At 36.1% G+C, this 22,572-nt stretch overlaps 1 long non-coding RNA gene across 2 annotated transcripts; it reads left to right on the forward strand.

Moving 5' to 3' along the window:
• Positions 1 to 1,351: 1,351 nt before the first annotated feature.
• On the forward strand, positions 1,352 to 22,191 carry LOC135328187 (uncharacterized). 2 transcript variants are annotated; one of them, XR_010388950.1, is made up of 3 exons: positions 1,352 to 2,489; positions 10,675 to 12,817; positions 21,093 to 22,191. It is a non-coding gene; the product is annotated as an uncharacterized LOC135328187 (long non-coding RNA). The 2 variants fall into 2 exon arrangements; XR_010388949.1 differs by lacking the exon at positions 21,093 to 22,191 and having other exon boundaries at positions 10,675 to 10,817; positions 12,721 to 13,434.
• The last annotated feature ends 381 nt before the right edge of the window (positions 22,192 to 22,572 follow it).

The following is a 22,572-nucleotide window of genomic DNA, read 5'->3' on the forward strand; positions in this document are numbered from 1 at the left end:
GGAATCAGCAGAGGAGGAGGCAGTGACTGAGGTGAACCAGCTGTGCTGTTACGCTGACAGAGCTGCAGATGGGCTTAAAAACAACAGGTGCCCTGTGTCACATTCAGATACACTCCAGACAGTCAGACAAGTGTGAATTTTAAGATGTATTATTCATAGAAGATACAACTATGTAAGCTAACATGGCAACTTCTAATGAAAACTCGTTAAATGTGTTTTTTATAATCATTTCTGTAACTTCATAATGATTTTACTTCAAAAAAGAGATTAGAAGGATGCTATTCTTCTACCTAATTAACTTCAAACAAAACAGTCTTGTTAACTGACTTTCCTCTTCTGTGTGCTGTAAGGATGATGTAAACTGGCCTGTGTGCAAAGAGACTCACTTCTACTATGCTTTCAGTTTTCAAAGTAATTTCTCCAATAATGCAATTCAAAAAGGAAACCTGTTTGGGTTTTTTTTCCCCCCTATTGTTGCAATCCAAATAGTTATAAAACCTGGTAAAGACAACGTCTTGGAATCTTTCATTTTATCTCAGCCTAAAAGGGGATTGCTGATTTTTAAATAGTTGTTTTTCAGCTGCTTGTTCAGAATCTCTTTTAGAGTTAAATATGTCAATTTGTCTCTTAATAATCTACTTGAGGCAGACTGCTATGTTTTCAGAACAAACAAATATTAAAATACATGTAGAATTCATATGACTATTAAAAGCAATGCAAGGGAGTCTGCTTATAGATCACTGCAATGATTTAACAATAATCTAGACATTTTATGACATTAATTTAAATCTCTGTTAATCAGAATGTCTTTTCTATTGTTGTTGCCCTCTGTCCTGAAGACCCAATCAGGCCAGTCTTAACTGATGCAATAAGGCTGTTTTAAGTCATATTTTAGCACTACCTTCTCAAGAATGCATGATGTCGCTGGACTCTGAAGGGAGGTGTGGCATAATACCATTCTATTGTATTTGCAAGGGGGGAAATTTTAAAGGAATGTTTGACAGAGCAGAGCTGTGGCTCTAGTGATTATAACCTTTGCATACAAATGTATCTAGTGATAAAGTATGTATCTTTGAAGAGGGGAACATGTAATGTTAGGTTATATTTTTGTTTTTTCCCTGAACTGTATTTGAGCTTTTATATACTAACCATTCTGAAGTTTTCCTTTATTTTTCAAAAAAATAGCAGAAATTCTGAATTAATACATATTTTTTTAAAATAAGTATAGTTTTCTGCTAAGATTTGATAGGGTATTTGATGCAGCACTGATTGTAGAGAAATTTGAAGGTCATAGATTAAAATTAGTAATGCATTGCGCTCTCTTTACTAATAATTATACACAGCTCCATGATTTTTTGCTTGAAATAGCTTATTTACCAAAAAGGCTTTGGTCAATCTGAATTTAACTATTGCCTATTTTTGACAGAACACCCTACTTGGAAACTTTTTAGGGCTAGTCTGACAAAACGAAGGAGGTAGTGGTGGTCCCTTGAACACCAATGAACAGAGGATAGCATTTTTCCCCTCCTCCTCCCTTGCCAGACTTACCTGGGAGATTTTACTTCCTAAGGGGATACCCTAACTGCTATTTTTTAAGATGTTCTGGATCTCCTTTGTCTTCAGCTGACTGTATCAAATGCACTTTAAACTCACTGGAACAGGAACTGTTTTGTCTGTAAAATAAGAGTCTTAGTCACCAAGCTGAAGAATTATTCTCTCTCAATCTCTCTGAGTCAGTGTACCTATAAGTATTTCATTGAAAATTATACAGCTGCTACAGCAGTACCTGTACAGAGGTACAAGCCTGCTCCAGCCTGGTAGACAGAGCATGGTCTTGGGAGACGGATGACTTGGGCGCAAATCCACTCAGGGATGGAAAAATCTTCCAGGTAAGCTCCCTAACCACAGGACTACTGGGCAAAACAACAAAATTCCTTACCCTACAATACTTACCAGCAAATATCTCAGTCGAAGCTCATGTGATTGGGTCTTGAACAAGAAATGACAAATCAAGAAAGATGCTCTAAGAAGTGCATCAGAAGAGAGATTATTGTTGATGATCAATTTCAATATAAAAACTGGTATTCCCTTGCCTTTCATCTCAGCCCCAATCGATATAAACTTACTAAAATGTCACCAGGTCATAGTAAACAAACTGAAGTGTTAGCAACTATTTCACTTCTCTGAAATAGGCAACCCTGGAAGATTCAACTGAATTGACTCATTTTTTCTGGAGAACAACAAATGACATCTAAATTTGCCACATCAGGCCAAATGACATTGTATGCCTATTCTCTTGGCCACAGTTAGTAACAGGATTGCCACTCTGGACTTGTTGCTGCAGAAATGCTTGAATGACGGAAAGATGCAAACATCTGACTTCAGCTTCTCCACAAGACACAATACTCTGTTACATGACTGGTAAAATAACTAGCCCCAAGCTTGCAACTCTGAAGGGGATAATGAATAACAGCAGTCGACATATAAAAGTGAGTACAATTTCAAAGGTATATTTAAAATATTTAAAAGTTTTGCCTTTTGAACATGGTCAATTCAGGTCTAAACTTGAAGGGCTGATCTCAAGATTGACACAATCTCTTCAAAGCAATTTCTTTTGTTTTCTTGTGACACATTTGCTAGACTTTCATGCATCCTTGCATAACAAAACTAAGATGTGCACTGAAAATATTTCACATAGAGCACAAATGAAAAAGCGCTTTTCAGACTTATTCCCTAAATGCTTTGTCTTGAGCCAGTTAACTGGAAAATCATATTGGTACTATCACCCATCAGTAGTGCATCTTGGTATTTAAAGCCTAACAAATTACAGTGACTTTTATTTCTGGGTTCCAACAAAACCTAGTTGTGATATTATGGAGCTTTGAACAAGCTTTTTAAATTTTCATCTCAGGATCTCCAATGCAGCATGGTTAGATTAGTTCTAGTCTAGATTTTTTTTCTGTACGTATATTTATGAAAATGTACGGGAAGACAGTAGTTAGTATCAAAAAGGATTCCCCACTGCTCTGAAAAGCTTTAAAAGGGCTAATGAAAGCATGGTTTTATTTCAAAATCGTTGTCCTTTATCAACTGGTCCCTGCTGCTCTGATTTTTTTTTTTTTAAGAAACTGCATAATTAATAGTAATTAAGCAGTACATGAGAGTATAGGATCTCTCAAATATTATGTTTGGTATCTAGTTACGCTTATCTGATTGTTCCAGTGCAGCTCTGTAAGAACTACTTTGTAGGATCCAGCACAGGTTTTATTCAAGACTTGGTGTATCTGAGCAATTACTTCAGAATTTGTTAGATATACTATGTGTAAACATGTAGCCTGATAGGATTTGATTGAGAAAGCCGCTACTCTTTGCATTAATATTAAGCCTTAGCATGTTAATTCAAGGATCTCAAATATCTAAGACAAGTTGCTTTTTTCTTAAACTTCCTTTTGACCTTTTCACTGGCATATCCTTTTGCCTTATACTCTTTTTCTAAATAATCTCAGCTTTTTCTTGACTCACATCCAAAATATTTCTTTTTGAACTCTCTCAGCAACAAACACTCCTCTGCACAATCCTGTGTTATCTGCTCGGTTTTTCTTGTTTTCCTTAACATTCAGCAATCAGCAGGCCTGGCCTGTGATCAAATAAGTGTTAGAGCTGATTACCCTTGAATACATGGAGTGACTGCTGACATCATAGGGTCAACTGCAGGATAGATTTTCCTGCAGTCTTTGGTATAGAGTATCAAACAGATTGTTAACGGTTGTTGTTCTGACAAGTTATGTCCATTTTTGTCCTAGTAAATTTGCACAGGGATCCTGGAAAAATTTGCAGGCTGAAATTGATGAAGCGAAAATACATGCTAACAGAAAAAGCCACATTGTTGAAGAAATCTGTAACTCACCGTTTACAGCAGGCCAGATTGTGACTGGCTTTTATGCTATGCAGAATACAGGGCCTCCACCCTTTTATCCTCCACATGAACCAACACCTGTACAGCTGTAGTATTTAGCATATAAATCTATTGTTCACATCTCCTCTTAAGACTATCTTGTCCCAGTCCAATTTTAAATATTCAAGAACCAGAAAGTATGATCACTTCTAATTAAGAACAACTTGTATTTTAGAGTTATCTAAAGTCTTATTACTCCATGGTCAGTTTAGGAATGTCCAGAAAACTATCCAAATAAAATAGTCTGAGAGCCTAGAAATTTGTAAGCTAGTGTTTTTCTCCTTCATTTTTCAGGAAATTAGGCTTATTTATAGAATTTAAATGCAGGCATGATCAGCCCTTCTATTTGCCTAAAAAACTGAGATCCAATATGCCAGCAGAGCCAGAAGAGGTCACATAAATTTTTCAAATTAAATCATGGCCATTACATTTCTCTAATAATACAATTATGAAAAGGTCTTTCTTTTGTACACACACTAACCATACATCTTGGAGCTGCTTTCATTACAGTGTTATCGTATAAGAAGTCTGATAAAATGAGAACTAAGGACATTGCTCTCTACAAGACACATCACTGGGAAAGATTACCAGAAAAAAAAAAGTGTGTGTGTGTATATATATATATACACATACAAAATATATAAAATAGTATTTATCATTTGGACAGCTGTCTACGCACCCATATTAGACATTGTAATCATCAAGGAGGAATATGAATAGTCTAGATTAATACAGGGCACTATAAATCAGGGCAATGCAATTATTATTTGTTTTATGTAATAGCACCTAACTGCCCTAAAAAGTAGGGAGCTGAATTTGCTACATGTTACCCAAATACAGCCGGTCCTTGTCCTGTTGAATCAGATTGGAAGTTAAAGAGGAAACATAATAAGTGATAATAGCAGGTGAAAGAGTGTGGCAAAGAAAGACAAGGGAAATATTATAATAAGGCATACTGCTGTTGGCTATTTAGATATAGACATCCTTCCAAATCACAAATGAATATAGTCAAATACTATCCATTTTGTTTACAAATCTACATATTAGCAACACAAATGGAATTCTTCATCTTTTGAAACCAAAGAAGAGAAACGGGGATGGGATAAGGAAATATTTTCCAAGTGTGAATTCCATTGGAAGAGGAAATGTTCAAGCAAACAAAGATGAGGAGATTTTTTTTCACTGATCATTTAAAGTGAAAAGAAACCCTGGAAAACATGTATCATTGGACTACTGGGAAGAACACAGACCAAAATGTCAAACAGGACCTGTTACAGCCTGTAACAATAAAGAGTGGTCTTAAAGTGCAAAAGAAAAGGAAATTCTGATGAAAGATAGGATGAGAAATGGAAAGAGCAAATAACGAGTGTTAGAGCAACAACAGGAAATGAACACATGTACCAGTAGTGCACTGCAAGAAGGGAAGAGATTAGAGGAAGAGGGGCTGTTAAAAATTCTTCAAGGAAGGTGAGGAAAGAAATGGAAACAAAGGCAAGCCTGGAAGAAGGGTGAGAGGAGAAAAAAGGAAGATAGTTTATTTTTTGCAGAAAGAAATATGTTCAAATTTTGGGGAGGAGAGAATAATCTAGAATAGAAGGCTATAAGGGTTATGAGCTATGGTCTGGAATTTCATCTGAACAGTTCTGTGACTTGAGTTTCACTGCTAATAAATTAAGCTAACAGACCCACCCACTATTCTGATAGAATAATAGCCCCTTAGTTTATACTCAACTGTTTATTCTATATTTAATACTCCCTCTAGGTGATAGAACTCTTGGGACTGCCGGCTGTCAACACAGCAATCTGACATCTAGTATTAATGAGCCAATAAATATGTCCTTTTTGTTCTGTATAAAAGCCCAAGATGTTCTTCTGTCTTTGATTTTTCTTATTCATTAAAAATATACAGCCTTTCAAAGCATTCCCTGTCAAACAGCGATAATGGAGATTTCATTGGCCATTGCCATGCACATGCTGAGGTATCTTCTAAACAAAAGTGTCACAATGTTTACATAGGAGGAATCGGGCCAGCTGGACGTCTTTACTGAAAACTAAAATATAAAATTAAAGCATTTATAACATTTGTATTTAATGTAAAAATCTGCAGAAGTTAATGACTGAATGGGTAATTTAAAACAAAAGCACCACCAGTCAGAGAAATACAGTTACAAGTAAGCACTGGAAATTCTTGTTCCAGATCTCTGGAGAGCATAGTTGGAATATGGCAGTGTAGTTTTTAATACAAAACAATTATAGGCATCTCCAAATAATAAAAATCCATAAAATCCATAAAATCATCTGGTGTTCTGGTTCATTTTTTCATTAGATAATGTTGAAAAGATACAGGATCCCATTGCATGCTGACAGCTCTCCCCATCTGATAAGAGCACTGGGGAGATATAAATGCTTTTGTAATCAAATACTGCATATTTGTTTTCAAATGTCCCCCTTATGTTTAGTACAGCATTATGAAAATGAATATATGATCTTGTAGAAATTGAGAACTGTATTTGTCCCTTGAAAAATGAAATTTGGTGCCTGTAGACGTTGACAGAACTCAGAGTACAGCAAATACAAGATGTCAAGCATCTCAAACTTAAATTTGGCCCATAATAAATCATCTAAATTGACTTTTGCAAACCTACCGCTGATTGGTACTGTAATATCACCCACAATGGGAAAATCAGTAATCTTTTCTTTGCATTCTGATGAAAACTCAATATACTCAAAAGCCAAAAGGATATACTGTTTGTTTGAAAACCAAGATGTGCAGCTTCCAGACTCACTACAGAGGCTCATCAATAGGAAAGGCTATGATACCTGAGGAAGTAAGCCTAGACAGGGCACCTAACCTGTAGAGAACTGTGGTCTGAGCTATCTGAGCTACAATTTCCATTACATACCAAGAAAAAATTTCTAAAGTGAAAAATTCGATTTTGAGTCAAAAGCTTAATTTTGTGAAAATAAAGAAACAAATTAAAATATAGACACGCATGCAAACAATTTTTAAAAGCTTCTTCCTGTTCAAGTTGATCAAGATGGGATAAGCCCTTCCTATTCTGTTTCGCTGCTCCTGCAATGAAAATTTCATAAACTCTTCAAATGAATCCTCAGTCATGCCAAAATAGACATTTAACATTGAAATGGTCTGAAGTGTTAATATTGACATGTTCTGCACACAGAAGAAAGCATGTTGATGAAGTATTTTGCAGTTAGAAAGGTTCTCAAAGGGCATCTATAAGAATAAACATTGTTAAATCAATAGGCCTGAAGAACCCCTGCAGAATGCAGATCTCCTGGAAATGGGATAACAAGATCTGTCTCAAAATGATAATGCTGCATAAATGTTTCAAATATTCGAAACATTCCTGGAGACTGGAAGAGAGCTGTCACTCTGTCAGTATTTGAAAAAGGCAAGCAGCTTGACTCAAGAAATTATAAACATAAACAGAAAATTTATATGTATTCAATTAATAAAAATTTCAAATATACAATAGTATAATAAAGAAATAAACTTTCCTTTTTTTAAATTTAGCTTTGTACTACATTATAAATTGAATGGTAATATTTTTAGATTTTTTAATTACAACTGAAAATATATTCCATTAAAATATTACTAAAGCACATGTTAAGTAGCTTAAAACTGGTTTAATTATAGATCGCAAAGGAGATAGCCGTAAAAATGGTCATTCAGTAAGGCCACTTTTGGGAGGGTTTTCCTGGCATTATTACTAAGGTTATTGGTATTTGACACCTTTTATCAACAATCTGGAAATAAATAAAAAATTACAGTTGACAGAATTTGTGGAATACACAAAAACTGTGGGACTAGAAAATTATTGCAAGAGTAAGCAAGTTATGTGAAGTGATCTGGATCATTTGACAAGCTTGGATCATTAAAAAGGTATTTTACCATTGCCAAAGGTGGAGTTATGTATCCAGGAACAAAGAATGTGGATTTTATTTATAGAATAGAGGCTGCATCCGGCAAAGTAATAATTGAAAAAGATTTAGAGTCAGAATGGAAGGAACACTTATCCCTTCCACTGGTATTCCTATATTTGGTGTCATGCTATGGCTAATAGGGTGAATAGGACCTTTGGGTCTATGAGTAGGAGAGGAGTAAATAGAAATAAATGGGTGTTATTATTTTATGTAACATTAGTGAGAGCAGCCCTGCAATAATGCACACCGTTTTGAGGCCAGTATTTTCACTGTATTTGCAAAGATGGAGAAGGTACTGTCATAGACATAAAAATGATAGAAGGAAAGGAGAACATGCCTTATAGTGAGAGACTTTAAAGTAGGTCAATCTGTTTATTTTATCCACCCACCAAAAAAAGACTGAGAATCTTCCGTCTTCAGAAAAAAACAAAAGATATTAAAGATAAATTCTGTTTAACATAAAAGATATGGTATGGACAGCAGCTGAAGCTGAATCAAGACAAATTTAAACTGGAAATAGGGCACAGATTTTTAACTGTGATTAACTACTTAAACTGATTATCCAGGGAAATGCTGGATTTTCTATCCCCTGATGTTTTCAAATTAAGACTGGAAGTGGTGCTCTGGACAAATTATTGGGCTTGGTATGTGGATAAAAAAGTGAAATGAAAAGGCCAGAGTCATATACAGAACAGACAGAATGATTCAAAGATTCTGTCTAGCCTTAAAAAAAAAAAATCTATCACTCTGTCCATACTGGTATTGAGAATGACTAAAACAATGACACATCGTAACCAACCTATAGTAACACAGCTGGAGTCGTCATTAAATCACTGTGGGCCCAGGCTATCAAAGGTACTTCAGGGCCTCACTAGGTGTGGAGTCACAAGAAGTATGGAGCTAAGGTGATATTCATCCCACCTCTGTGACAGCGGTGGGAATTCACATCATTCTAGGAGGGCTCCATAGCTTCTCTCCAGCTCCTTCAGAGTACACAGCACTTGTAGAGATCCCTGCTGGGCGGTCAGGGATGTGTCTTTCTCCTTCTCTGTCTCTGCTCTTCATCTTCGTACATAAACCCAACATTGGGAGGAAATGGTTCAGCCTGCTCCCATTTCAAAACAAAACTCTATCTGGCCCTCTCTGCCTTTCACAATTTTTATTTCAGTGTTTTAATTTTTAATGGCTTCAGTAGTAAGCACCAAAATACTTTCGAAGATTAGGTCTCAGTGCCTATGTCTGATTAGAAAAGCACATAGACGAGGAGAAAGCAGAACTTTCACAACTCAACACAAATTTAAAAAATTTAGGGGAAAGTATGAACATTTTAAAATAGCTATAAAATCCTCACTGCAGAGAGGTATTAAAACATATGTTATAATATAAGAGTTTGTCATTTTGTCTCATTACTGTCTTTTAAAATTATGATTTATCTTGCTGCCTATCAGTGTATCAGGCATCTCGATTACAACATTTTGATTCTAATAGCGAAATGAAATATTTTATTAAAGTCATATGATGTTGGATGAGCTGAATAAAAAACAATGCCTGGGAGCAGTGGGATGCCATTCCTTAAACTTACTTACTACATAAGATGCAATCAGTTCTTCATCTGTACAATTTGTGCAATTCATTGTATCTCCCTCAACAAGTACTTCATTAGTTCAAAGAATTCTGATGTACTTCTTCCCATTGGAAAAAGAGAGGTTTTTATCATTTAGTGGTACAAAATACTTAATATTTCCTTGGATGGAGGAAATACAGAAATGTTTATATACACCCCTGAGAAGCTCTGCATAAACACTTGGCAGTACCCTTGTAACTTTTCAGTTTAAAAAGAAGTATCCATAGTATTCTCTGATAAAGAGATATGTGAAAATAAATGTGAAAACAAATTAGATGACCTATAATGGAAGCGCAGCACAAGCACACATATAAGATAATCAAATTAATTGGAACTGATAGTCCATTGATTTCCCAAATATGATCTCTATGCTTAGCAATTAAAAATTCATAATATATTAATTTTCTACACATGCTACATAGTTTTAATAGCAACAATCTCACCAATTAGAAAACATACTTCAGAATAGTAACGAGTTTATTATTTTTAACCATATAAGCACAGGAAAGTAAAAAAATTGTTCCATTTGTCTTATTTAGAGTTCCTAAATTGCCAACTTTTAAGAGTTAGAACTCTGGCCAGCAATTAAAGGGATACCAAATTAGAGGGGAGATCTTCAAAATCTTATTTATTTTTTTCATTATGCCTACAAAGTAGTTGGCAATGTTTGTCCAGATGAAGTCTTCCACATGTGGCTCAGAAGATATAAAAAAAATTGTCATTTCTACAAGACCTACAAGCCAAATTCCTATATATACTAAGAACTTGAAACTCCAGTAGACATTTTTGCATACTAATTGATCACTCCTGTCTGATTAGACTACCATGTAAAGCTTGTTTTCTTCTTCCTTTCAGTTCTTGAGTTTTTTTCACTGAGTTTAATAGAAGTGGTACATTTATTTATTGCCTTCAAAAAGAAGTATGCTCATATTAATGCAAATAGTTTGCTTTCCAGGAATTCCATGTCACCTAGCCCTGTTCACTAGAAATCTTTCAACTATCCAATTTCTCTGTGAACTGAAAGAGAAATGTCATTTAATTATAAGAGGCTTAAGAGAACAGTAATAATAATTTGAATATACTGTCTTTATTTCATAAAGTTTATATTTCTGTCCATTAAGAGATTGACTTATTGTGTTTTATGATACAGGATGGAGAAGATTTAATATTTGGAGGCCAAAATGGAGCCAGACCTCAGAACTGCATTCAGGAAGACTATTTAATACATATTCTTTCACATCTCAAGACATCTGTAAGGCAACAAAAAAACCTGAGTGTGCTATTTGATTGGAGGTATATATTTTCTGGCTTAACAAGAAAAAAGACAATATTAAGTCCATTATTTAACAGGAAAAGAGAGCATATTAAGAATAAAGCTAAGAAGGCTGACCTCTCTCTACTTACATTTCATTAGAAAAGGTAAAATAATACATTTTCACAAGGTTATAGGTATGCACATCAGAATAGAGAAAGAAAAGGAGTTGCAAGCACTTTGAAGGACAGATTCAGAATCAAAAATTTTCTTGGAAAATTAGGGATATAATGCATAATGAAAATGATAGTAACAAATAAAGGCAAATGCCAAGTGCCACAAATGAAATTAAATAAACAGAAAGAGTAGGAAATAACTTGTAGGCAGCACATCAGGAAGTGAATCCCAAACAATCCAAGTCAAAAATGTAATGCTACTGCAAAATGGCTTTTTCTATATAGTGTATATTAACTGATCTGTGATATCAAAATCATGTACTGTTCTGTGATGAAACCTCAATGGAGCACATGCACAGTTTCAGGCACTGTCCCGGAGGAAAGAAACATGTGGGAAAGCATATGGAGGACAACAGCAGTAATGAAACATTCAGAAAACATGTCATATTAGGAAAAGTAGAAGGAATTGGCTTTCTCTAGTCTAGCAAGGAAAAAAGTGAAATTAAAACACATTTATCAGTCTGTAAAGTTCATTATAGAAGGAGACCATTCAGTTCTCTCAAGGGTAACAGTGGGGGGAAGGACAGGAAACTTTAATTTGCCAAATAAAATTGAAAAGTAAATAAAACCCAAGTTGGATATTAGGAAAACTTTCCAAAACTGCCATCATGGGGAAATTCTGGAGCAGCACACTAAGAGATACTGTGTTTACTTTATTAAGATGTGGTTAGACCAACTGCTCCCTAATTAGGAGCCATGACCCCAGGTGGAGTCAGAGCTCAGTTACGAACAAAGCCTGAGGGACAGTCAGCTGCTGGAATGCAAGACAAGGTGGAAATCACACTCAGAAGCAGGCTGGCAAGCACAGAGATCTGGGAACTGCTGGATTAGACAAATAACTGCTCCTCTAAGGACCTATCTGATAGCCTGAGTACGCTCGATTCTACTTCAGTGAGTAGGGAGTTAGATTAGGTCTTCAGTATCTCCAAGGAGATACTCCTTGAATAGATCTCCTTAAGGCCCCTGCTTGCCCTGCATGTCTAGGAAATTAAAAGTTCACATTCATCAATTATATTAGGTCAAACAAAAAGGTAGCACTCCAACCATTTACAGTCATGGTAGATTATATTTTTACATAATTATGCAGAAATATCTTAGATGTAAAGTCAGCAGAAAGTACATCGTGTTCATTTCTAGTTTTCCTGAAGAGAAGAAATGTTTTGTTGTATCACTGTGAAGGACCTCCTATTCAGGAGCTCTGAAAGTGCTATTTTACCATAAAGAAAAGAAAATGTGTAGCATGGTGGAAGGAAAATCTGAACCTTCCAAAGTATGATTACAAAGACTGCAAACACTGCTCATACAGTGTTGTAAGCTTGTGTTTATGTTCTGCATGCTGCCCATAGTCATCTACTAGTAGAGGAAAATATTCTGGGATCTGCAAAAGGACCTGCATTATCACAGAATCATAGAATAAATTAGGTTGCAAACGACCATAGGAGGTCAGCTCGTAAAACCCCTTCATCAAAGCAGGGCTAACTTCGAATTTAGATCCAACTTTGAAGTCAGATAAGGTTGCTTAGGGCTGTGTCCAAACAAGTTTTGAATATCTTCAAGAATGGAGATTCCACAGCTTCTCTAACTCTATCCTCCTACTGCCTCTAAAAAGACCCTCTTCTGGAATAATGTATCATTAAAATAAGACAGACATTGAACAATTATTAGTACACACCAGTGTGTTTTAATTAATTTTTTTTTCTTTTTTTAGAGCTTGGATATTTGGCTTATGAAGAAGGTCAAAGGCACCTATCCTTGTCTTTTACAGTTGTTTACTCCTTTGGGGATACCCAGAATATCTTTTTTGGGTAAGATAATTAACAAAATAATCAAACTGAAAGGTGTCTCCACAGGACTGTCCATGAAATCAATTATTCCTGTCTCACTTCTCACAGTCTTCATCACTTGACATAGCTAAGGCTACCCTTCTGATGGTCTGTGAATTTAAGTAAACCTTACTTCCTTAAAGGCAAGTCAGTGAATGAATACTGAATTTCAGGTTTTAACTCCTTTTTTTTTTTAATTAAGTGCCTATCCAGATATTTACTTGTATTTTTTAAAGTGCCTATTTATTTTAATTATGTGTCAACAAATATCATCAACGATTGTTTATTTGTGAATCATGTTGAGCTTAATAAAACTTTGTATCAGAGTAATATAAAATGCAAATTTTGTCCACTTTGGAAGTCAAACCACAAATGCACTAGATTTCATAAGCTCAGGGTTGCTGTCCTAAAAATTTTGTAATTGCATTCTAGGGCTTTATTTTTGTAAAGAATTATGGCGCACACTGAACTATACAGAATCAGCAGAAATACTCAATGCTACAAAGCTAAGCGTATGTCTTATAAATCACTCTAGCACCTGGACTCAATTCAAACAGTGCGTTGAATATAGTATATGATAGAGAGAGAGAAGGAGTGAGAAGAAGCAAAAATGTTGATGGAGCTTGTAAACATCCATAATTCAACAGTTCAAAAAAAATTTAAAACTTCTGTCTATGTCTGTAAATAACACTGGTTTTCTTAATATGTCCATTGTTATTTGTCTAATAGGTAGGTAGGTATCAGATATCCATCTTGAGAAAGATTTGAGAGAGGGTAGTATGGATGAACTATGAAGCAGTTACAATAAGAGACTCTACCTATCAGAGTTGGCATTAAAAAAAAATTGAGGAAGAAATGAGGGAGCAAAGTAAGTGCCACTTCATTAGCAGAGGAGCCAATGTTGAAATAAAGACATTCAGAATAGGAAAGGTACTGTAAATGTTTTTCATCTTGGAGAGTTTCTCAGTGAAACACAAAACAGAAAGGTATTGAACTGAAATTGAAGTTTGTGCCATTCCTGCAAAGTAGTGCTCAATTCTGAGATTTTCCTGAGAGAAACTTTGCACATGGAACTTCCAATGGTTTGAGCCTGTGAAGTAGATCTGAGACATTAGGGATGTGTCTCAAGTTACCGCACAAGTGCAAGTCAACAGTATGACATAAACAGTCCAGGCAAACAAAATTCTGGAAAATCAGAAAATATCCTCAAATTCAACCTGAACAGAATTTGCAATAGGAGAAATCAGGCATTGGTAGCCCTAACTAACGTCCAGAACAGTGGAATGAGATTCCGCTGACAGAATCAGATTTCCTGAACTGTATTCCCTGTATTTATGAACATAAGCAAATATTTTACCAAGATTTCCATTGAAATTAATAAAATCCTTGCCATTGACTTCTACAGCGGTACAAACAAACTCAGTGTGCTTTTCTGACAACTATGCAAACAAGTTGCTACTTGGCCTCTCTCTTGGGCTCCTTACTCAAGCAAAGTTCCCATCATTTCTAGGGAAGGAATTATCTGGGACTGTTTTCAATGGTATCTGCAGATTTAGCAGCATTTACTCCATTCAGTCCTATACTTGACAACACAGTCTTATATTGAGTACAAAGCACCAGCTGGACTTTTTGGTATTACTTTAGATAAAAATAGAATTCCTTTCAAATACAGAAATATTATTTCAAGATTAGCTAAACTATAAACTGTCATTAGGTACAATGATTTGCAAAATTAAAAATCATTTATTACAATGGATGAAATAGATTCTATTTTAAAGATGTGTTCTAATATATTTTCAAATTGCACAATATGAAGCTTTTCTATAGTCCTTTGTATAATGGCATTGTTTGCATTTTCCAGCCCTTAATCAGTAACACTCTACTGTGACTGTTGGCCTTTTTTGTGGAGGAGATCAAACTGGGATTCCTTCCAGAGATATAATTCCTCAACCTTTACAGAATTCCTTAACCAGCTAGAGGGCGATTCTTTGCGTTCTCCCTTCACAGTGCTGAAAGAGCTGCCTTTGCTGCCTAACAGCATGATGAAAGAGATCAGGGCAAAACTACATATCAAAAGGGTTCTTAAAAGTAATTTGTTAGTATTTTTATGTTCTCTTCTGAGGCAAAAGAACATCCTGAACTTGCCCTCGTGCTCCATTCCTGAACAATTAGGATAAAATCAGACAAATTCTTCTCTAAGTCCTATCTTCTGCTCAGATGTTGACCTGCTCTTTAAAAACTTGTGCACATTCCGTAGTGATACTTAATTTTCGAACCGAAGCAATTTGAATTACAAGGTTTTATTTCTTTCTTCATACATGACAGACCTTAAAGCTAAGAATCCAGTTCTCTGAGTTTAAGAATACCTTTTTAATTGCATTGACCAGCTGCTGTTTACACAGACCTTCAATTATTCCTGTCTCACTTTTGAACATTCATATTTAATAAGATAAAGGAGAAAACAGGATATTTTTACAAAGCAATATCCAGAAGTATGCAACAGCACTACTGTGATACTGGCTAATACAACAGAATGTGCCAGAACCAGTAAGAAGATCAGTGAGCTTTAAAGTGTTTGCATATTAAATGACTTATTTTTATTTTAGAAGTATTTTTTAAAAGAATGTCCACATGTAATACAAGCAGAAATATTCTAAATGTTAAAAACAATACTGCAGAAAAAATAGGTGTACTTTATAGTTTACTATAAGATGGAAAGTAGTATATAATATAAACAATATGATTAGACCATTCCCTTCCAGCTTTCTCAAGTAAATTCATAGCATGACTTCACCAGTCACCAATCAGAAAACATAACCCTAAGCTATAGTATGACTTTTATTGCATACTTTGTCAGTGCTTTATTATAATCATGAAGGCCTGTTATGCATCTTGACATATCTGGGCACTGATAAAAACAGAGCTGCTTTATAGATGTTTCTGGAATGCATTATTTTGGCATGCTGTTTTATACTGAAGATACGTGATCTGCTGTAATGCAGTTGATTTTTCTTCATTTAAACCACTTGTGCTCAAGAAAGCTCCAACTAAACATGAGTTGAAGAAGTGATTTGTGCAACAGGTACCAGATACTACAAACAGTCAAGTTAGTCACTTTTATGTTCCAAGTTAACTGATAAAGAAAGATTTTTCTTTTATATTGTATAGATCACATCAGTCTCCTTCAACACACTGTAGAGATTTCATACTGCTTTCCTGTCTGGCAATGCACTGATGTGATTTCTCCTCTTAAAAGCTTCCCTGATGAATCCTGGTTTTCTTCCTCAAGAAACTGCTGAATATTATCAAGTGATCAGATAGGTATTCTGTGGACATTAAAGATGTACAACTAATTTGCAGATTCCAGCGTTAAGGGCCCTGTCTTTAGATTCTCCTGAGAAAGAAATGAGGTTTATCTTAATCATCTAAAAATGTTAACTACATCTGCCTTGACTAGTCTATGACATTAATATTAAACTCACTACACATCTTTTCCTAGTGAAGACAAAGGCTTTATAATTAGATTAGACATCAGCAAGAGTCAATGCAAAATGCTTAACTCTAAATTATTTCAGCTAGGTTTTGGGTATGCAGCTGAGTCTCATTAACCTGGCTACAAATACTTGTTTTGTGTTTTACCCTTTGTATTTAAAACAAGCAAACATGGGATAGACATATGAAAGATCAGTAAATAATGACAATCTTCCACCTATATGAAGATTTATCTTTAAACTGATAAAAAATGACATCTAACAGGAATTTGAGGGGGGGGGTTCTTCAATATCTGCCCCCAAGTGAGGTTTCAGGCACATTAGATGACAAAAAAGTGAGGCCAGCATCAGTGAGATCAGAAATGTGGTGCTGTTATTGATACCACTACTACCCAAAGCTAAAAATGCTAATACCATTACCGTAAGCCTTAGTTGTAATCTTCTTTAGTTGCACTGTTTAAGAGTTAGATTGACAGTTTGGTGCTTTTATGTTATTCCGGTTATCTTTTAAGGCTTATTTTGATGAAGGGAATAAAGGAAATATCCTATTAACACGGGTGTGTCATTCATGGCACCTTGTGAAGCCTCTTCAATCGAAACACTGTCACATCATGAACTGCTGTATGGCTGACTTTGACCAGTATTGTCCTTTTATTTACAATGATGTGGGGTATAGAAACAGACAGAGTACTTTATAATTTCCATTTGTTTTACACAATACTCCTTCCTGTAGCAGTTGAGCTATTCAGATAATGATGTTGAAGAGCTGTAAATATGTAAATGTTGTTCTCTTCAGCTGATGACTAACAATATGAATACTGTCCCATCCTGATAAAGTCAGATCCAATTATTATTATATGATTATGCCGTGCTTCAGTGCTTGCCCAGCTCAGGCTCTGGTACATCACGTGAAAAAGGAATTCACACCTTACTTGCTTCTAATAGATTTGTAGTGTCTAGATAATACTCCAGTAACAGCAAAAGCAACCCGACACAGCTGAATTCTGGGCCTGACACCCTGATTTATGCCAATGACATACTAGAAATTGCAACACAGTGTGGCTCATAGAATAATGGTGCATCTCAGCTTATTATGACAGGCCATAGACTGTTATACTGTGAACTGTTTTTTAATAGTACATTCGCCATTAAAATTTGTATTTTTGGAACCTAAAAGTTGTGGCTTAAGGCACTCAGCATTGTGGCAAGTCCATTGCCAAAAGAAGCTGAAATAATTTTCTAATTAGTCATAGCTAGGAAAAAGATGGTATCATTCAACGCTACTTCGGCTGAACAACTAAGGACTGATCAGCAGCACAAATTCTTAGCTACAATTGATTATTAGCAGAAACAGATGGAACTGGTAAAGAAGCATTAAGATAAATATAATGACAAGACATGAGGTATTTTCAGTGCAGAAGGAGCCAATACAGTATTTCAGTTCCTCAAGACTTCTCATTTACCCACACTGATGTCATTATCATGGATATCGCTGCAGTGATGCAGAGAAATAGAAAACCAACTCCAACGAAAATGTTGCGTCCCATGACTTTAAACCAGTCCCAAAAAAGGTACATTGCCATCAGAGAATTAAGACACATAGTAGACAGTAATCTTATGAAGTAAGTTCTGAAACAGGAAAACAAGCAGGCAACACTTCTTTTCCAAAGGGGAATCATTGTCTATTGTTATTTTAAAGCTTTTGTGCAAAATCCAGTGCAGAATCCTAGTATCAGACTTGCACAGACTTTCTTTCATTTGCCTGCAAAAAATTTGGGCTCTTCAGGCATTTCTGTGCCCTATAATTCATTTCACTGATCTTTCTCTCAGTTTTGCATAAAATATGCTTCATTTACACTGATTTTTCTAAAAGAAAGCTCAGAGGCATACTTTTTCTTACTATGCACCAAGAAAATCCCCGAGCGCAATTCAATTGTGATAGATGCTGTTAAAATAGCTGCATGGGCTGGGTAGCGTAGCAATATGGAAAATGACTAAGGAAAAACCACTCAAGTTTAATCAGTTTTGGTCGCAGAAACAGTTGAATGTAAAATGCCACAGAACTACATGCAGGTAAAATAGTAAAAAATGTCACAACTTTGGACCCTTGGCCAATGGTGGTGCACACCTCTGCGCAGGTTTCAAAAAACAGGATGGAATGAGAGAAGCAGGAGAAGGCTGCCTTTCCTTCCAGCACTTTGCATCAATGTCTGTCTTGCACTGGTCTGGTACTGGCAACATTTGCACTTTTAAAAATAAAACCCTTTGTGAAGTCTGTCATATACATAAGTACTCATCATCTTAAAAAGATTAAGGGGTAGGGGAGAACAGGCAACCTTTCCCCTCCGAGGAAGACATTCCTCTGTTACGTCCCATACATGCAGTTCTGCCTCAAAAACTCTTTGCAGCCTTGGAATCTTCACTGCAGTATTCTTTCCAGAGAGAAAGATCAGTGAAATGAATTATAGGGCACAGAAATGCCTGAAGAGCCCAGATTTTTTTCAGGGAAGTGAAAGAACCATCTTGCAAGTTCTATTTCCATCACTGAAAAATAACTTCCAAACTACTCCTAAAATCCCTCCTCTGCATATACTCACTCTGTCTTTACTTCCCTTGTTTCTTTATGATGAACACATGCAGTTTAGAACTCACTTGAAACAGAAGCTAGTGAAATTACAAAGATTTTTGTGAGGTTTTGAACAGAATTGTACAATGTATGAAAATGAAAAAATATTCTATTTCTCAGAACAGAAACAGGCTGGAATATACAATCCCATCAGCTGCCCAGTCCCAAGTTAGATAATTCAACTTTCAGAAATGGCTGTATTTAATATTGTTTTGCTTGCGGTCTCAGAAAAATCCATGTGCAACTATAATTATGTTGATTTGTAGTGTGTGTATTGCATGTGTTTGCTGACCAAAACAATCATTGTATTTGCCATTTAAATGCCAGTCTTTTCTCAGGCTGCACATGGCCTCCACAGCTTTTTCCATCGTATTAATAATCTTTTATTTGCTAATCACATTGAGAAGACTGTTTTTAAAGTACAGCACTGCGGAGTTAACAGATGTATGTGCACAGAACTTTTAATGCCCTCTAGTGTTTCTTACTTGCAAATTAGAATTTATAGTCAGTGAAAAATTGTTAGCATGGCTAGTCACCTGGATTTTTAACTCCCTCTGTGGATATTGGGCATAAACCCATTGTAAATACTGCCATATCAGGAAGCATAGAAGATTAAGTAAAATTGTACTCAACTGAGACAGGCTGTGGAATGTTTTCAGTGTTTAAAATTGAAATGGTAAGTAGCTGGCCTCTCAACTTTTCTTTCAAAATGTTAGGTCCCCATTTATTGGTAAAGCCATGCATTGAGCACATGCCTGAACAACGAATATGATGGATATATGTTTGTACCTACTGTCTCCTGGTGAGAAAGAAGCTGTGACACTACCTGCCACTAAGGAGAGAATCTTCCAGAGGTTTTGGGCACAGATTAGATGGCTCTGTCCTGGCAGTGCCACAGTCTCCATTCAACTGTATGATCCTATGCACTAGATCAAGCTGCCTAAGTGTATCTGCCACATTGGATCAATGGAGTAGGAGGAGGCCATGTCAGATCAAAGTGCCTTGATAAGATGGAAGGGAAACAAATAGATGAAATCTCAGAGATCCAAAGGAACCAAAGTTACATGATAGTTCGACTAAAATTGCATTATCTCAGCAAGAGAGTGAGAAAGAGTCCTGTCCCAAAAAACTCCATTCTTATCCTGATTTTTAATTCTGCGGCAAAATTTTTGTCACTGCTTTATAACAAATTTGAACATCCATTGCCATTTAAATTAACTTTTACAGCATGGGGTTCAAGGTCTGATCCAAAAAACACTGAATGTAGGAATTATTCTTTTAGCCTTGGATAAAGGCCTTCATGAATTAAACATTAAGACTGGTAATACAATCATTACATGGCCTCCACACTTCAAGTTTTTATACACCACAGATGTGTACATTGACAACTGACAGCTGACTTATAAAAGCTGTCAGAGCTGAGGTGAAAGACTGGAAGGTGGGGTTTTGACATCTGAGGATAGAATAGAAAAATGGCCATTTGAGAAAGCAAGATAAACACATTAGCTGGCTATTTCTTCTCAAATAATCAGCACTGAAATATTTAATAACATTAACACTTATATCATTTCACTAGTTTGCACACTTTAACTCTTTCAGAAATGTATGGAACAATTCTTATTCTTCCAGATTGTTATTCCTGGCTGCCTGTTTGCACAGATACTTCTTTGAGGCAGTTTAAGTGTTATTTACTTTGTTAAGACTTCCTTCATCCCCCAGGTGGTAGAATACAGTGTGCTTTTTAAAAAATGATAAGACAATATAAGCCATGGTGGGGAGGGAGGAAGGAAGGGGAGGGATTGTCATTAAATGTTGGAAGGTGGAGCGCAAAGTTATGGGGAGAATGGGATTCCAGAAAGGCAGAATTTCAGAACTCAGTGGACTTTCAGCATAGTAAAAGTTTTCATGTTACAACAGCAAGTATTAATGTGCTTCTTTAGTGAATCCCTGAAGTTTGTGCTGTATATACTTGTGGGACAAGCCTTGGTTAATTTTTTCACAAAATATTTGCCATGAAATCATGAAACAACTAGTGAAACTTCCTTAGCCAAATATAACTACCTTTTGCAACCGAGGTGACAATATTAAATAGTTTATATTTAGAAATGAAGTTTCACTTATACAACATTCTTTTCTGTAGCTTTACATGGCAGCAATCAACACAAAGACTACAGAATGCCTCAACCCAGGAAAATACAGTTATCTCATGAACAACAATGGGAGGTTTGCTAATCCATCTGACAGAGGCATTATACTAAATCTAATGGAGTTCCTTTACTTCATTCAACCCCTCAAAGAAAATGCATTGGAAAAAGGAAAAATGATTTTAATTTGAAGAAGCAGCTGAGATTCTACAGTTGCCCTTGTTCATATACAACATCCTAATGTATCAATAGATGGATTGCTTAAATATCAGGAGTAAAGCTGGTAGTATAATTATATATTATTTTCATGATTGTCCATTAATAATGCTTTGATGACACTAATAGCAAGAAGCTTGTTCTAATAATGTGTGTACATAATGAGAAATAACATGAACGCTGGAGGACAATAGACAGTCAAGCCAAGACATGACACACTCAGTGTATGAAGTCCTCTCCCAAATAGCACAGCTTTGTGTTTCATAGGACACCTCCACAGTTACCATGACAGACCCAAACCATTACTACCATTCCTGACACAAAGCTGGAGGAAACAGTGGACCACTACTGTACACCCTCTGCAAAACCAGATATCAAGTCCACTACTCTCAGGCTACATTGCATTTTCTTATTGTCACTGGAAAGAGACAAGGACACAGCTGCATAAGTGGGAGGAATTCTGACAGAGAATGGAAAGGGGGGAAAAGAGTGGAAAGGGACAGAAAGAAAGTCTTGAATCTACAGGACAGCAAATCTATGAAGTTCTCCATGATCTCATCACTCCACCCTGTAGAGAAGTAGCTCAGGAAAAAATCCTGGGATCAAACACAGTACCAGAAATCTCCCTCAAAGCCATCTCCAAATGCACCAAGAATGTCATAAACTTCTTGACTATGCGGGTGTTACAGGCTTATGCTTTGGCTTTCTTTGAGCACCAGTATCAATTGTGACTGCAGTCTACAGCTGCATTTTATCACACACTGCCCACTGATCTATTCATTCACTTGAAGGCCAAGAAGAAGGGTACTGAATCCTAGACATATAGTGGAAATTGATCCTACCCAATATGGAGAAACTTCTTCACTGACAGAAGTTTCTCTGTAGGGGAGCCAATGAATTTTCCTTCTCCTTCAAGATGAGGCCTTTCTCATACAATATTTCCTCCAGTTCATCCCTTCTTCTCCTGTTCCAAGGTTAATCTGTTGCATATGGGACCCACCCCATGGCACCAGTCAATGCCAGGCTCTTGTCTTCAAAATCTTGCTAAGAGCAAAATGGAACATACTTTATAGGCTGCACAATAGAGAGGTATCACAGCACTGCACCCAAGCTAACCAGTTTTGATGACACTTTTAGGGCCAAGCTACTATCTCATACAGCATCACTCAGATTTGTGTAGGCCTTTGACTTGGTAGTATAAAGATCTCTATGCTCCTGCTGTGTGCACTCATGAAGACATTGTTGGGGTCATCAGTGCAG

The sequence above is a fragment of the Dromaius novaehollandiae genome, chromosome 4 (assembly GCF_036370855.1).
Source record: "Dromaius novaehollandiae isolate bDroNov1 chromosome 4, bDroNov1.hap1, whole genome shotgun sequence".
Classification (NCBI taxonomy): Eukaryota; Metazoa; Chordata; class Aves; order Casuariiformes; family Dromaiidae; genus Dromaius; species Dromaius novaehollandiae.